Source organism: Schistocerca gregaria, chromosome 2 (genome assembly GCF_023897955.1).
Source record: "Schistocerca gregaria isolate iqSchGreg1 chromosome 2, iqSchGreg1.2, whole genome shotgun sequence".
NCBI lineage: Eukaryota > Metazoa > Arthropoda > Insecta > Orthoptera > Acrididae > Schistocerca > Schistocerca gregaria.
In genome coordinates this window covers 388369898-388387695 of record NC_064921.1, presented here as the reverse complement: position 1 = coordinate 388387695, position 17798 = coordinate 388369898, and positions in this window count along the sequence as shown.

Genomic DNA, 17798 nt, shown 5'->3' with positions numbered 1-17798 from the left:
GAACTACTATTACCCACCGACGATGGACAAGCGGCAGCGGAATTCATAGCAGATAATGTGCTGGACGGTCATGTTTCACCTAAGATCGTCAATTTCGGGGGTTCCAAAATGATCTGAGTACGCCTTTTTGCACTACCGATGATGCTTACAATACTCCTACTAAGGAGAGTGTGTAAGATATCATCTTCGGAAATGTAATAATATCGCACACGTATTTGCACACAGTAAACAACGAAAAGAAATAATTTAACGAAACCATTTAGCGCATTTGAGTATTTGCAATACGAGATAAATTTAACTACACCCCTGGAAATTGAAATAAGAACACCGTGAATTCATTGTCCCAGGAAGGGGAAACTTTATTGACACATTCCTGGGGTCAGATACATCACATGATCACACTGACAGAACCACAGGCACATAGACACAGGCAACAGAGCATGCACAATGTCGCCACTAGTACAGTGTATATCCACCTTTCGCAGCAATGCAGGCTGCTATTCTCCCATGGAGACGATCGTAGAGATGCTGGATGTAGTCCTGTGGAACGGCTTGCCATGCCATTTCCACCTGGCGCCTCAGTTGGACCAGCGTTCGTGCTGGACGTGCAGACCGCGTGAGACGACGCTTCATCCAGTCCCAAACATGCTCAATGGGGGACAGATCCGGAGATCTTGCTGGCCAGGGTAGTTGACTTACACCTTCTAGAGCACGTTGGGTGGCACGGGATACATGCGGACGTGCATTGTCCTGTTGGAACAGCAAGTTCCCTTGCCGGTCTAGGAATGGTAGAACGATGGGTTCGATGACGGTTTGGATGTACCGTGCACTATTCAGTGTCCCCTCGACGATCACCAGAGGTGTACGGCCAGTGTAGGAGATCGCTCCCCACACCATGGTACCGGGTGTTGGCCCTGTGTGCCTCGGTCGTATGCAGTCCTGATTGTGGCGCTCACCTGCACGGCGCCAAACACGCATACGACCATCATTGGCACCAAGGCAGAAGCGACTCTCATCGCTGAAGACGACACGTCTCCATTCGTCCCTCCATTCGCGCCTGTCGCGACACCACTGGAGGCGGGCTGCACGATGTTGGGGCGTGAGCAGAAGACGGCCTAACGGTGTGCGGGACCGTAGCCCAGCTTCATGGAGACGGTTGCGAATGGTCCTCGCCGATACCCCAGGAGCAACAGTGTCCCTAATTTGCTGGGAAGTGGCGGTGCGGTCCCCTACGGCACTGCGTAGTATCCTACGGTCTTGGCGTGCATCCGTGCGTCGCTGCGGTCCGGTCCCAGGTCGACGGGCACGTGCACCTTCCGCCGACCACTGGCGACAACATCGATGTACTGTGGAGACCTCACGCCCCACGTGTTGAGCAATTCGGCGGTACGTCACCCCGGCCTCCCGCATGCCCACTATACGCCCTCGCTCAAAGTCCGTCAACTGCACATACGGTTCATGTACACGCTGTCGCGGCATGCTACCAGTGTTGAAGACTGCGATGGATCTCCGTATGCGGGGGCAAACTGGCTGACACTGACGGCGGCGGTGCACAAATGCTGCGCAGCTAGCGCCATTCGACGGCCAACACCGCGGTTCCTGATGTGTCCGCTGTGCCGTGCGTGTGATCATTGCTTGTACAGCCCTCTCGCAGTGTCCGGAGCAAGTATGGTGGGTCTGACACACCGGTGTCAATGTGTTCTTTTTTCCATTTCCAGGAGTGTATTTATACACCATCTGAAAAATGCTTCTGCCGGATCTAAAAAAAAGGCGAATAATTATGCTCCTTTTTAAAATATTTTGACAGAAAAGTGGTTATTCAGTTGGATTCCTCACTAAAAATGTTTGCATGCGAACATACTCGCGCTCTTTTAACACAGTACATACTAAATCCTTTTCCCCTTGTGTCATTTTGTAGGGAAGCCTTCATACACAGCGTCTCCCCCTCACTGCTTCTGTCAGTATGTCTCTCTGCCACTGTCTTCTTTTTCTCCCATTAGCATATTCTCCTGACTTTGCTACTGTCACTGTCTTCATCCCTTTCCCTCGCTCTTGCTTCGCTGTCTCTCTGTCTCACTCCCACTGTGTTTGTCCCATTTTTTCCCCGTTTCCACTGTCTCTTTCTTTCTCGTTTACAGGCTGCTGTCTTTCTCTTCAACCACCATTGTCTTCTATCAATACTTGTCCTTGAGGATGGCTTGGTCGGTGTTTCGAGCCCGAGATTGGGGACCTTTAATACGTGGGTATAGGGCATAAGGGAAAGTGGGTAAAATTTTTCGTGTTAAAGTTCACCAGCTGGACGAGGACGACGACGACGCCTACACACCACAAGGCCTACGTAGGATCTCTACTTGTCTCTCTTTTTCATTTCTGTTGTCTCCTTTCTCTCTCTTTTGCTCTCACTCCTACTACCTCCATCCATCTCTCTTTCTGTTTTATTGTTACTGTCTTTTACTGACAACCACCATCTTCTCACTTTTTGGTTTCCACTGCTATTGTCTTCGTCCATCTCTTTTTTCTCTTTCACTGGCACTTTCTTTCTCCCACCGTCACAATCTCCTCTCTCTCTCTCTCTCTCTCTCTCTCTCTCTCTCTCTCTCTCTCTCTCTCTCTCTCTACTACTGGCACTTTCTCCTGTCTTTTCAATCGTCCTATCTCTATAATAGCATCTTTCAGCACAAAAAGAGCGAATATGTTTGCAAGCCAAATTTTTGAGTAAGGAAGGCGGTATGAGGATTACGGCAGTTGGTTCCCCACTTTTCTGTCAAAGTCTTTAAAAGAGGAACATACTCGCAAACCATCCCCAAGGACATGTATTGACAGCAGACAATTGTGGTTGAGGAAAAAGACAGGAGTTCTTTTCAGCTGGTTTCCTTCTGTACCCTGTCAGAGCAGGGTGTGCTGCTTATATAAAACAAACTCTATAGCTCACTAAAGTTTTGACAATTTGTTTATATGGATTGACGTATTTACACACTTTGACACATGTAAATAACAAATAAACGAGCATAATATAAGGTTGACACAAGATCATGTCCTATCCCACACAGGTTCACTTTACACTACTTCACATAAAAATGCACAACATTTTTAGGCTACACCCACAGTATGCCAAAAAATGTGGTGTTCGATTTGCAATTACACAGAACTTCGTATGACAAAATGATGTTTTCTAAGTTGCTTACTTCGCCAGGTGGCAGCATCGAACATTTCGCAGGTCTAGACTGCCTGTATAGGCATGAACTGCCCGTTATACAGAGAGACCACTTCATCAAGGTTTATTGGTGAAATAATGGCAACTAAGCATATAGTTTGGTGACCTCGGAACCCTTGCGATGACCTCAGAACCATTGCCACGTACTGACTGCTTCAGTTAAAGCTACATTTTTGCCTCAGACCAGATATTAAGCGCATAAGCACAAAAACTTTGAATTCCTGGCTCTCGGTGACGGGTACTGAAATCGAGAAAAGTTTCAAAGTTCACAGAGAACATCATCTTAAGGACATATGGTAAAAATTTTGACGATTTGGCATGAATATAAATTACAGAAGTTGCCATCCCCACAATTTGAACTTTTGGTACCCAAAAATTATGGTTTTCCGAGGTTCTCTCGGGAACCACCAACGAACAAATGGCGCTTTTATAAGCTGCCTAAAGGCCACCATAGAACACTCGTAATGAAAAAGAAGCAACGGATTTACTCAACTTGCTCGAGCTGGAGGAAGTGTGTAATGTTTTTAAAAAAATGTGTTCAAATGTGTGTGAAATCTTGTGGGACTTAACTGCTAAGGTCATCAGTCCCTCAGCTTACACACTACTTAACCTAAATTATCCTAAGGACAAACACACACACCCATGCCCAAGGGAGGACTCGAACCTCTGCCGGTACCAGCCGCACTGTCCATGACTACAGGGCCCAAGACCCCTCGGCTAATCCCGCGCGGCGTAATGATTAAATTGACCGTGTACTATAGGATAGGTGCAGTGTGCCCGCTCTTCCAGTAGGTATAAAATTGGTCCCTAGGCCGAGGGCTATACAAAACACTTGGCATGTTATTTACGTGGTCAATAAAACACGAGAAATGATCAATTGAAGAATCGCATTTTCGGGCGCTGCTTTCTGGAACAGATTGGTACCGTGCACTGTCCGATATGTAGCTGATAGCAATACCACAAAACAACGAGCAGAAGAAATAGGGCTTTCAGAGGACTTATCTATCTGTGTAAAAGAAGGTAAGGTGGATAGTGAAAAATTATGAAAGGTTAGGTTCGTGGCGCAAATTTTCATTCACTTACTAGTCATTCTAAAATAGTGGAACTAGAACTACTATAGGATTACATAATTTCGAACAGTGTCCGAACTGCGTTATACCAGCGATCATTATTGTATGCAAAATTAGATACGGGCTGTCACATCGAGGAGTCTAAGGTCCGATCAGATGTTTGGGTCCCGCTTGGAACGGAGTGTTACTTTAAGGAAGTAGAAGACTATACTAACTACAGTTTTCTAAAAATGCCACCAAGATTAAAATATTAATTTTCAAGATTGTAGTACAGGTGCTCTATGATATCTAACGAAATACTTTAATACCACTACCTCCTTTCCCCCTCCCCCCCCCCCCCCACTCCTCTTTCCTGAAAGAACAATAGGCCGCAAGATGATTTTGAATGACATTATTAAATAGATTTGTTACGATGTAATACTTGAGGCACTTGAAACAATTCTATGATGGAATGAAATTTTAATTGTTTCCAATGTGCGTGCAACACTGTGCGATCGATGCTATCGTTAAGGAGATCGATTCGTGACCTACAGCATTCGCAGTCGCCTTTGTATGTCTCTGTTGTGAAAAATTATTTACAAGATACCAGGAACATCTTGGTTTCTCCAGGTTTCATGTAATAATGAAAAATACGTTACTTTTAATTCAGTATACACTTGTTACAGCAATATTCCTTTTAGGTTGGATGTACTTGATCTTTTTTTTTCATTTTCACTAACTACATTGACGACTGCTTCAGCTGATTACTAGAATACAATAACCATGTTTTCTCATTAGAAACGAATCTGCTGGGTAGGTGAAATTCACCACATCGATGATGATATACTGTAGGTGTTCGCTGTTTTCTAAGAGAACCGTATGTTTGCTCGACACAGTTACAGTAGGAAATTCCCTGCACCAAACTGGCAGTGTTTATGTGTCAAGTCAGACACGTCTAGAATATCGTTTTTGTTGTCGGCTCATAGTCTACTAAAGACTGGTCCAAGCGTGTCACCCGATATCATCTAGATGCAGTCACACTTAAAAAAATTGTGAAACGAATGCTTTAGCTGTAATGTGTGCGACAAGAACGTTCTAGGTGATGATGTAAGTCAGGTTTCAGCAGTCATTTTGCGTAGGCAGCCCGTCGGAGGAACGACGAGCGATCCTGACATGGAACAGCTGCTATTCCCACTTTCCTCTTAATACCGCGTATGTTCCACTGAGACTGGGGCGTTACAAACTGCAGCAGTTCTTGGAAGTATAATGAAACCACTGCCTGCAAAAAGATAGGGGGCACACTTACTCTGCTTACAAATAGTGACAGTCACCATAACTGTGAAGGAGATGACGTAGTCGATGTCCTGCGCGCTATTTCTGGACTCAAGTGGGGTCTTCAGAGTGCAACGATTTCGTAACATCAACTGCAGTTTAATCAGTAAGTAGTAGTTCCCCAGCCAGGTTAAATCTTTGCTCGAAAGCAATAGTCGATGTTGTAATACTTTTCAACCATTTATTTTATACAATAAGCAGCGTTACTGCCATTTGCTTCGCCTGAGCACCGCTGTCGAGAGTTGTTAACCGAACAGAGAATGTGTACATAGTTCTGAATTAGGAGTGCAACTCTATCAATATACAGTCAATATAACGTTGTCATCTAATAATTTTCGATGTGTAACAGAAATAAAATAATTTGTAGTATACTCTCAAATCTACAACCGGCATGACGTGTTCCTGAGGATTAGTGCTAAATACGAAATTCTGAATCGTGGGCGTTCATCACAAACGAAGGTATGGTCCAGTTTGTCCTCCCCCCATCAAATATTGTAAGAAAAGTTGATTCGCCTGCTCATTTCTCAGAATGTAAGATATACAGGTGGGTGAAAAGTAACGAAGGGGTTATATATATGTGAAGAACATTTTTACGAGGGCATGCTGAAAAGTAATGCCTCCGATTTTTTAATTTGGAAACTCTTAACGCTTTTTAAAACAAATGTTATTAAGAGTCTTCCTCTTTATGCATAATATCTACATATTTATTTCTCATCATAGTCACCCTGGCGAAATACACATTTCTCCCAACAAGGCACGAGTTTGTTGATACCGTCATTATAGAATGTGTGACTTTGTTAATCGAGCAGCAACCTCACCTGTGCTTGCACAGCTTCATCAATATCGGAGTGAAGTCCTTGAAGCTATTCTTTAACAGGTGAAAATGGGATGCAGATGCGGCCCAGTGAGGACGGTGTGAACCCAAGGCGTCGGAATGTTACAGACGTCCAAGCGCTCGTCTGTGGCCTGGCAGCCGGCCGCGGTGGTCTCGCGGTTCTAGGCGCTCAGTCCGGAACCGCGTGACTGCTACGGTCGCAGGTTCGAATCCTGCCTCGGGCATGGATGTGTGTGATGTCCTTAGGTTAGTTAGGTTTAATTAGTTCTAAGTTCTAGGCGACTGATGACCACAGATGTTAAGTCGCATAGTGCTCAGAGTCATTTGAACCTTTTTTTTTTTTTGTGGCCTGGCATTGTCATGCTCCATGTGTGGACGAACTCTCCGAATTCGAAACTCGATTACAGCACGCAATTTTTCAAGCACCGACATAGTTACACTACACACCGCCATGTTACATTCTACAATTCGGAGTCCTTTAGTGGTAGACGGCTGCAAATATGCAGACATGGAGGATAAAGATATGGCATGTTAATAAAGTTTATTTTATTTGAAACAATTAAAAAAAATTCACATAAAAATTCAGAGACATTAATTTTATGCGCAACCTCGTATTTATTCGTTTCTATTTAATTTATTTTCATACTGACAGGGGAAATGCATGAGACTGACCTTCTTTGGGCTTTAAGCCTAAACAGTATCAATAGAAACTACACAACTCACCATTAAAATTGTTACACCACGAAGATGACAGAATATGGAATCGGTGGGTTCAGGAGGGTAATACGGAACGCCGTGCTGGATCCCAACGGCCTCGCATCACTAGCAGTCGAGATGACAGCTATCTTATCCGCATGGCTCTAACGGATCGTGCAGCCATGTCTCGATCCCTGAGTCAACAGATGGGGACGTTTGCAAGACAAAAGCCATCAGCACGAACAGTTCGACGACGTTTACAACAGCATGGACTATCAGCTCGGAGACCATGGCTACGGTTCCCCTTGATGGTGCATCACAGACAGGAGCGCCAGCGATGGTGTACACAACGACAAACCAGGGTGCACGAACGGCAAAACGTCATTTTTTCGGATGAATCCAGGTTCTGTTTACAGCATAATGATGGTCGCATCCGTGTTTGGCGACATCGCGGTGAACGCACATTGGAAGCGTGTATTCGTCATCGCCATACTGGCGTATCATCCGGCGTGATGGTATGTGGTGCCATTGGTTACACGTCTCGGTCACCTCTTGTTTGCATTGACTGCACTTTGAACAGTGGACGTTACATTTCAGCTATGTTACCATCCATGGCTCCACCCTTCATTCGATCCCTACGAAGCCCTAGATTTCAGCCGGATAATGCACGACGGCATGTTACAGGTCCTGTACGGGCCTTTCTGGATACAGAAAATGTTCGACTGTTGCCCTGGCCTGCACATTCTCCAGGTCTCTCACCAATTGAAAACGTCTGGTGAATGGTGGCCGAGCAACTGGCGCGTCACAATACGTCAGTCGCTACTCTTGATGAACTGTGGTATCGTGTTGAAGCTGCATGGGACCTGTACTTGTACACACCATCCAAGTTCTGTTTGACTCAATGGCCAGGTGTATCAAGGTTGTTCATACGGGCAGAGGAGGTCGTTCTGGATACTTATTTCTCAGGATCTATGCATCCACATTGCATGAAAATGTAATCACATGTCAGTTCTAGTATAATATATTTGTCCAATAAATATCCGTGTATCATCTGCATTTATTCTTGGTGTAGCAATTTTAATAGCCAGTAGTGTAATTAAAATAATTAACTTTCTCAGAGAGCTACCTGCAGGAAGGTAGTGTGCAAAACTTAAGGTCGAAAGTAACTTTCGCATGATGTGTCATTGCCAAGTAAAATAGTTCGATGAAACTTGGACCACCTATAGAAAGAACTGCCACAGCACAGTACAAAAGGTAACTGAAAGAAATAGGAAAAGAGAAGAACAGAAATGACAATTTTATTCGAAGGCAATAAGTCACTGCGATTTATGATGGTCCTCTGGACATTACAAAAAATAGAACATAATTCTTATTACCTGTGGGATAAAGAAGTGCGGCAGTGCATGCTCTGCAACGCGCTCCCTTGGTCACCAAGAGGTTGGTAAGTTCTTGGGGTAAGGCGTTCCATTCCTCCACCACGCTTTGACAATTGCTGGATGGTCGTTAGCGCATGTGGACGTGTGCAATAGTCTCCCCAACGCCTTCCACACGCATCCCACCCAAAAAACCACTTGTCGAGGTTTCATGCGATACCCAGTGATAAAGGAGAAAGTTACGTTATTTCTCAGTATAAACAATACGTTGTCTAAACCGAAATTTACCTTCCCGATCAGAAGAGCAACTTTTGTGATAGCGCCGAGCGGTTCTAGGCGCTTCACTCTGCAACCACGCTACCGCTACGGTCGCAGGTTCGAATCCTGCCTCGGGCATGGATGTGTGTGATTTCCTTAGGCTAGATATGGGAATGATGACCTCAGATATAAAGTCCCATAGTGCTCAGAGCCATTTGAACCATTTGTTGATAGCATTAAAAATTTCTGCGTGACTCAGAGTGTGAACGCTGAGCAGATTTCAAGTTTCTGACAACACAGGAAATGCTCAGCGATTCATATTAAATACAGACGAGCACAAACACGTTTAAAACTTCAAAGTTGTCGGACGTCAAAAAGAATGTCGGTCCGACTTAATCCGTTGCAGGACAGATATGTTATAGTGTACGCATGCTCACGAAATGTTAGCGTTCTTGGCAGTCCAGTTAGCTAAGCTGTCCAAGAGATGCATAATGAATGCAGAGAGAAATATTTCTGCATAAACTCCCAGAATAGAAACGTGACGCGAATGCACAGGGTTCAGAGGCCTTCTAGTTCTAGCAGAACGCGTGGACCGAGTACACAGTTGAGAGTAGTGGAGGTAGGGCCCCACTTCTAAAACTATTTGAAACTACGGCTCTCTACGGGCTGGCCGATCTATATGAACTTCAGTTGATGCTTTATATGGACATAGGAAATGAGGGCATCATTCGCTTATTACTGATAGCTATTTGTTTCTGGAACTGCCAAAACAAAAACATTTCGCTACACTTGAACGCCTGGGAAAATCTAAATGCCGACAAGGAGACACGAGACCGAAATCAGTTTTATAACGCAGATTAAATACATGGTCCCGGGCAGATTAGAGTCGAGGTACGGTGTGGCGGCCAGCCTGTGGATGGTTTTTAAGGCGGGTTTCCATCTGTCTTGGCGAATGCTGGCTGGTTCCCCATATTCCGCCACAGCTGCACTATGTCGGCGATTGCTGCGCAAACACTGTCTCCACCTACGCGTACACCATAATTACTGTACCACGCAAACATAGGTGTTACACTCGTCTGGTGTGAGACGATCCCTGAGGGTCCACTGGGGGCCGAACCGCACAATAACCCTGGGTTCGGTGTGGGGCGCCGGTAGGATGAGCGGACTACTGTAGACTGTTGATGGGGTTGTGTACCACTGAGGGCTACGGCGGGGACGAAACCTCTTCGTCGTTTCTAGGTTCCCAGTTCAATACATACGTACATACATACAAGTACATCTACATCTACATTTATACTCCGCAAGCCACCCAACGGTGTGTGGCGGAGGGCACTTTACGTGCCACTGTCCCTTTCCTGTGCCAGTCGCGTATGGTTCGCGGGAAGAACGACTGCCGGAAAGCACATTTGTCTATGTACATGACAATCCGTTAATAACTCTATTTAAATTTGTCTATGTACATGGTAATCCGTTAATAACTACATTCACATTACTACATCCGATCAGAAATTTGAAAGTTCTACGCAGTTTGAAACTCCACGAGCTACGGTCGATCTGTAGGTATTAAGGCGTGGAACCAAAGAGAGCCTACAAACACTGATTGGCAAAAGTTAAGGGTGAAAGTAACTCTCACATGAAGTGTCACTGCCAAGTAACATAGTTCGATGAAACTTGGACAATACACAGAAAGAACCGATACGGTATTGTACAGAAGAAAACTGAAAGAAATACGTAATGATATGAACAGAAATGACAATTTTATTCAAAGATAATAATTAACTAAGGTCAACGCAATTCATACTGGTCTCCTGGACATTAGAAAAGACGGGACATCTTTCTTAATAGGGTATGTGGTCACCACTGATGGCAACGTATGCTCTGCAACGCCTTCCAAAAAATGATTCAAATGACTTCGAGCACTATAGGACTTAACATCTGAGGTCATCAGTCCCCTAGAACTTAGAACTACTTAAACCCAACTAACCTAAGGACATCACACACATCCCCGCCCGAGGTGGGATTCGAACCTGCGACCGTAGCAGCAGCGAGATTCCAGACTGAAGCGCCTAGAACCGCTCGGTCACAGAGGCCGGCAACACCTTTCCATACTGCCCATAAAGTTGTTAACAGTGTTCTTGTTATAGGGCGTTCCATTACTCCACCAACGCGGTTGACATGTACCGAGCGGTCGTTGCTGCATATGGACGTCTATCCAACACGTGCTCGATGGGATTTAAGTCGGGGGAACGGACAGGCTAGTCCATTCGTCGAATTATACTCTCATTCCAATAGTTGATCCTCTTGCGCTGTTCGATGCGGAAGAGCATTCTCATCAATAAAGCTGAAGTCAGGGCCAAACTTACACAATGTGATAAAAGTATCCGGACAGCTGGCTGAAAATGACTAACAAGTTCGTGGCGACCTCAATCGGTAATACTGGAATTCAATATGGTGTTGGCCCATTCTTAGCCTTGATGACAGCTTCCACTTTCGCAGGCATACGTTCAATCAGAGGCTGGAAGGTTTCTTGGGGAATGGCACCCCATTCTTCACGGAATGCTGCACTGAGGAGAGGTGTCGGTGTCGGTCGGTGAGGTCTGGCACATAGCCGGCGTTACAGCACCTCTCAAAGGTGTTGTATAGGATGCAGGTCAGGACTCTGTCGAGGCCAGTCCATTACAGGGATGTTACTGTCGTGTAACGAATCCGCCACAGGCCGTGCATTATGAACTGGTGCTCGACCGTTTTGAAAGATGCAATCGCCACCCCCAGTTCTCTTAAACATTGGAAAGCAAGAACGTGCTTAAAACATCAACGTAGGCCTGTGCTGTGATAGTACCACGCAAAACAACAAGGAGTACAAGCCCCCTCCATGAAAAATACGAACACACCATAACACCACCGCCTCCGAATTGTACTGTTGGCTTTACGCACGCTGGCAGATGATATTCTCCGGGCATTCGCCATACCCACACCCTGCCATCGGAGCACCACATTGTGTACCGTGATTCATCACTCCACAAAACGTTTTTCAACTGTTCAGTCGTCCAATAATTTCGCTCCTTACACCAAGCGAGGTGTCGTTTGGCATTTACCGCCTTATGAGCAGCCTCTTGACCATGAAATCCCGCCTAATTGCCATAGTATCTGCAGTGGATCCAGATGCAGTTTGGAATTCCTGTGTGATGGTCTGGATAGATGTCTGCGTATTACACATTACGAGCCTCTTCATCTGTCATCGGTCTCTGTCAGTCAACAGAAGAGGTCGACCTGTACGCATTTTTGCTGTACGTATCCCTTTACGTTTCTACTATCACATCGGAAACAGTGAACCTAGGGATGTTTAGAAGTGGGGAAATCTCGCATTCAGACGTATAAGACAAGTGACACGAAATCAGCTGTCCATGTTCGAATTCCGTGAGTTCCGCGGAAAGCCCCATTCTGCTCTCTCTTGACGTCTAATGACTACTGAGGTCGTGATATGGAGTACCTGAGTACCTGGCAGTAGGTGGCAGCACAATGCACGTAATGTGGAAAACGTATGTTTTTTGGGAAGTCCGGATACTTTCGATCACATAGTGTATCTCTGAAAAGAAGCACATGGAGAAGGAGTCATTGTCACAATAGCTCTGACCATTGAGTGTACCGTGTTCAAACATTTGGAGATCAGTACGCTCATGAAACTTTATGCCTGCCCACACCTTAACATCTGGACCGCTAAAACAGCCATGTTCGACAACGTTATGGATGCATTACGTACCATCATATGACGAGAGGTATTCAAATCAGAAGTTCTCTTCAATTTCAGTCGATAACCTGGCGTTCCCTTTTCAGTAGGTTACGTAATTTGAAAGAAAATTTTCAGTGAGTTCTAACAAATAATGGTGGAAAATCAGAGTTCTAGTTCTCGTAAACGTAAAGTTTACTGGAGACGGAACGTTAGCTGGAGGTTCGACGAGGCTGGGAGAGACAATCGGCCGCAGCTACGTTGAAAGTACGTCGCTAGATTTAATTTAAGGAAAACCACGGAAACACTGAATCAGGATACCAAAATTGGTTTTATAGCCGTTCTTCCCAAATACAAGTATCCGAACGACTGTCCCAGCTCAACAATTTCAGTGAGTCTTTTTTAAACACATGTTGCAGAGGAGTCATTTATATTTTAACTGCTTTCATTAAATCACGTCAGACGAATTCTGGGATGATTCCTTAAACATGATGTCAGCAGAATTTTGTGTCCTCCTGCATTCCTTAACTGAACTAGTGTTGCATCTCTGCTATTTTAAGCGAACGGAAAGCTCCTGCAGCAGTAGCTTGCTTAAAGTATGTTCTGTCTACAGTAATGATAAGAATTAGTTTTCTCAGTAGAATGCACCGTCCGTCCAAAAAGTTTCGAGACTGGTTTTAGCCCTGATGTAAAAGCGACGTCGATGCAGAAGCTACGGTGGGAACTTAAACAAAAAACTGCAAACAACAGATGCACATTTGAGCAGACAGTTGTGAGCGGGCAGGGTTAAGCAGTGTACGTGCGACTGTAGTGCGTCAACATTGCTGTGTCACAGATCACAATGGAGCAGCATTTCTAAATCACATGTTCAAGACTATCTACGGATCGTTTTGAAGGAGAGAAAAATGTGTACGTAATACTTGTCCCGCATGCCTTTATTACCGAACAAAAATAACGACGCTTGGTCACCTGACTTGATGGAAAGGCAAAACGCGGTCAGTTCTTTTCTGGAAAAAATAGTCACGAATGACGAGACTTAGTGTTACACCAAGAACTTGCCACAACGTCACAAAGTGCAAAAATTCACATAAATCGTCAACCCTTTGCGACATAATCAACACTTTTCTGACAGTTTCACGTGGTCGTATGAACATTCTGTGAGTTGTACTCAAGTGAGGGGAGACTACGTAGAGCACCTGGAATATTAAATCTACCATCTCAACGTTTCTCTGTTTCACCCTGGCTGGGATCTCTTGAAAGCTACACTGACAGCGTACATGACGGCTAACGTGGAACCAAAGTACAACTGAAATTATTCTTCGTTCTACATAAATGTTGTTTTTGTTGTGGTCTTCCGTTCGGAGACTGGTTTGATGCAGCTCTCCATGCTACTCTATCCTGTGCAAGCTGGTTCGTCTCCCAGTACTTACTGCAACCTTCATCATTCTGAATCTGCTTAGTGTATTCATATCTTGGTCTCCCTCTACGATTTTTACCCTCCACGCTGCCCTCCATTACTAAATTGGTGATCCCTTGATGCCTTAGAATACGCCCAACCAGCTGATCCCTTCTTCTAGCCAAGGTGTGCCACAAATTTCTCTTCTCTCCAATTCTATTCAATACCTTCTCCTCTACACAAATACGGAGATATAAAAGTGATGTAGAGTGTATTCTTTTCTTTCTTATATGGTTACAGTGAATGATCACTAGGCCTACAGGCAATCTGTTTTCTACTAGATTGTTCAGAATCTTATTCATTTCTAAGAAAATACAGGAACAGCGTGGCACAAATCACTGTGTATTTTGAAAAATAGTTTCATTGTCGCGGAAGATCGCCGAGGAGACACGGCTAAGACCGAACCGCGTGGCCTTTCCATTCCCTCGCTGTGATGCCTGGCGCAAGCCGCTAGGACCCTCGCTGCATAATTATTCCATCCCACGCCAAGCTTAACGCCCAGGGTGGCTCGCGCTCACAGATGAAGTCCTGCCAGAGGTGAACGTTGCGTCACAGGGTTCGGAAATCCCTAATGTCTGCCGCATTCACACCGGTCGCCCTACATTCCGCGTCCAGGCATCTTGTCAGCTCATTCGTCTTGACAAAGGAGATTACGCAGTTAAAGCATGGAGGGTCAAGCGGTGCAAGCAATTTGTCTCGTCGACTGCCTCGACTACAAAATGCAAAAGTGTTGCACAAACAGCTGAGCATCTTCCAAGTCGCTTTAGAATATTCGTCCATCTAATTCTGCTTTGACCAATGACTCCAAGTTTCGCCTCCATAAATTCCTGACGCTTTTTCTATTTAGCCAATAGAGATCATACACAAATATAAAACACAATGATTAATACGCTTTTCGGTTGTGCAGTTGGGTTAACGATTAAATTTTCTTACACAGGATTTCGACAAGTGAGCTAATTGTCTACGTCAGCTGCAATAAGGTTAGAGTCCATATGCCTCCGACGTGTACTACAATCGCCCTCAGTATATGACGAACACAGCTTGGTCGAAAGTCGAAGAATGGAATTGTCAATCACACTCTACAGGCATGATCCCTGCGCAAGATATACGATTATGGCAACAAAATGGGCGTACAATCTTCTTCCTACACCGGTTATCTGAATTTACAGAACAGTGTCTCTCGAGAACCACGCCGTATTTCTACATCTACATCATACTCCGCAAGCCACCTAACAATGTGCGGCGGAGGGTACTTATAGTACCATAAACTAATACACCCTTACCTGTTCCACTCGCGAATGGCGCTTAGGAAGAATAATTGTCGGTAAGCGTCTGTATTAGCTCTAATTTCTAGAATTTTCTCATCGTAATTTCGCGAGATATATGTGGGAGGAAGTAAGATGCTGTCCGACTCTTCTCGAAAAGTGCTCTCTCGAAATTTTAATAGTAAATCTGTCCGCGATGCACAACGCCCCTCTTGCAGTGTGCGCCACTGAAGTTTATTGAGCTTCTCTGCAACGCTCACGCGCGAGCTAAACGATCCCCGCAACTCTTCGTTGGCTATTCTGTATCTCTTTTACCAGTCCTGTCTGGTAAGGATCCCAGATCGATGTACAGTTCTGGATGCGTTACATTCCCGTAAGGTTCTTCCTGTGAATCTTAGTCTGGCATCTGCTTCTCCTACTATTTGTCTTTCTGTCTGGGAATCCTATTTAAGTTCCCCAAATATTGCTGTTACACTTTCGTGTAGACTATACCGATCTGTTAGAACACTAGCAACGCGCCTGCGAGTTCGTTAGATGACTTTTGCCATGCCTACGCCATTAGGGCCCCAAACATTGGAACAAGACCCTAGAATTGGTCGCACTAGTGCTATGTATGCGTTTTCCTTTACAGGTGCATTTCATTTCCCAGGATCGTTCCAAAATATCTAACTTTTCATTTGGTTTCCCTGATACTGATTTTACGTAGTCGCCTCATTTCATATCTCTTCTCAGTATTATCTTCAATACTTATGCGATGTGACTAATTCAGCATATTCACGAATAATCTTGTAATCGGATGCTATCGAATTCTTCGTTTGTGTGATAGGCACTTTTCTGTATTTCTCCATATTTAATGACAGTTTCATCAATTACACCAAGTGGAAATTTTATCTAAGCTTCTCTGCATTTCCATACGATCGTTTAACGATGATATTTCGTTGTAGACAACAGAATCGTCTCTGAAGAATCTTATTATGCTGCTGATCCCGACTGATTAACAGTTTTCGTGTAATAAGAATATGAGATATTCTATTACGCTTACTTTCGTCTCAGTAGAACGTTCACCGACCAGTATAATGAACTGCATTCTGTTACTCAAATATTCATCAAGCCTGTCGCACATTTACGAAGATACTCTATATCAACGTACCTCTGCTATTACTCGACGTTGCATTACTGCGTACAGCACTTTTCGGAAGTTCAAGAAAATAATCCATCTGTTCACCTGCACTAATTGTTTCAACATATTGTAGGCGAATAAAGCACGCTGCGTTTCACATTACTACATTGTCCTGTATCCGTTCTGATTCTTTGAAAGAAGCTTGAGTTCCTCCAGCATTCTGGATCAGACGGACGTCAGAGATACTCGTGTGTCGTTCTATGCTTACTGCCTTCTACCCTTTTTGTAAATAGGAGTGAGTTGAGATGTTTCCCAGCCACGCGGAACTCTTCGCTGTGCAACACATTGTCGATAAATATGAGATAGCAAATGAGCTAATTCCGCAGCGTATTCAAAGTAAAGTCAACTTCCATGACTGATAACCAGTTTGTCGATCACTCGTATTATACGCATATACGATGGACGAATTATGAGTCGAACATGCAGCACAAGGAAGTTTGCTTTGAAGATACTAGCTCGGCATTTGTAACTGTTGGCTCCATATTGTTCTACTCAAATTTGGCCTTTAGAGTTGACTGAAGGAGGGGCAGTAGTTTGGGTTCCGAAGCCACCCTGAGGGTTCGGATTCTGTTCAGATAGCCGTCACCATGTACCTGTTGAGATCGCAAGTTGTATCCAACGGCGCTCCAAACCACCTCACTCGGCGATGGCCGCTACGATGCTGAGTAGCCCAAGCTGAGTCTCCGCCACTCATCATGTCAGCGACTTTCACGTGTCCACTACGGGCTGTAACGTTTGCTTCTGGATAGTAGGACCAGGCACAGTAGCACGAATGCCACCAACTGAGCTCGCTGTATGTGGAATCGAATTGTTGAAGTAAAAACGTTCAGATTCGTCGTGAGGCCTCAATGTCGAGCCAAAACATTGGACAAAGCTCCTGCATACGTAAAGGCCGCGGGTACTGAATGATAGTCGCTCTGCGCTGTCGCATTTCATAGCTCAGTAGCTGCTATTGGCTGCGTACGGTTCTCCTCTCCGTATCGGTTTTGAGATAACAGACGAAATACGAGTCGAAATATTGCGCTATGACGCACCCGTTTTGCGAAGACCGATAGGCTGTTTAAGTAGAGCCCTCGTGCCATTACCGTCCACAATGCGTTACTGACACTGACTTTCGCTTTCGCGCTATTGTGACGAGCCAGTTGCTCGGCCACCATTGACCAGACGTTTTCAATTGGTGAGAGATGTGGAGAATATGCTGGCCCGGGCAGCAGTCGAACATTTTCTGTATCCAGAAAGGCCCGTAGAGGGCCTGCAACATGCGATCGTGGTGCATTATCCTGCTGAAATGTATGGTTTCGCAGGGATGAAATGAAGGGTAGAGCCACTGGTCGTAACACAACTCAGATGTAACGTCCACTGTTCAAAGTGCCGTCAGTGCAAACAAGAGGAGACCGAGACGTGTAACCAATG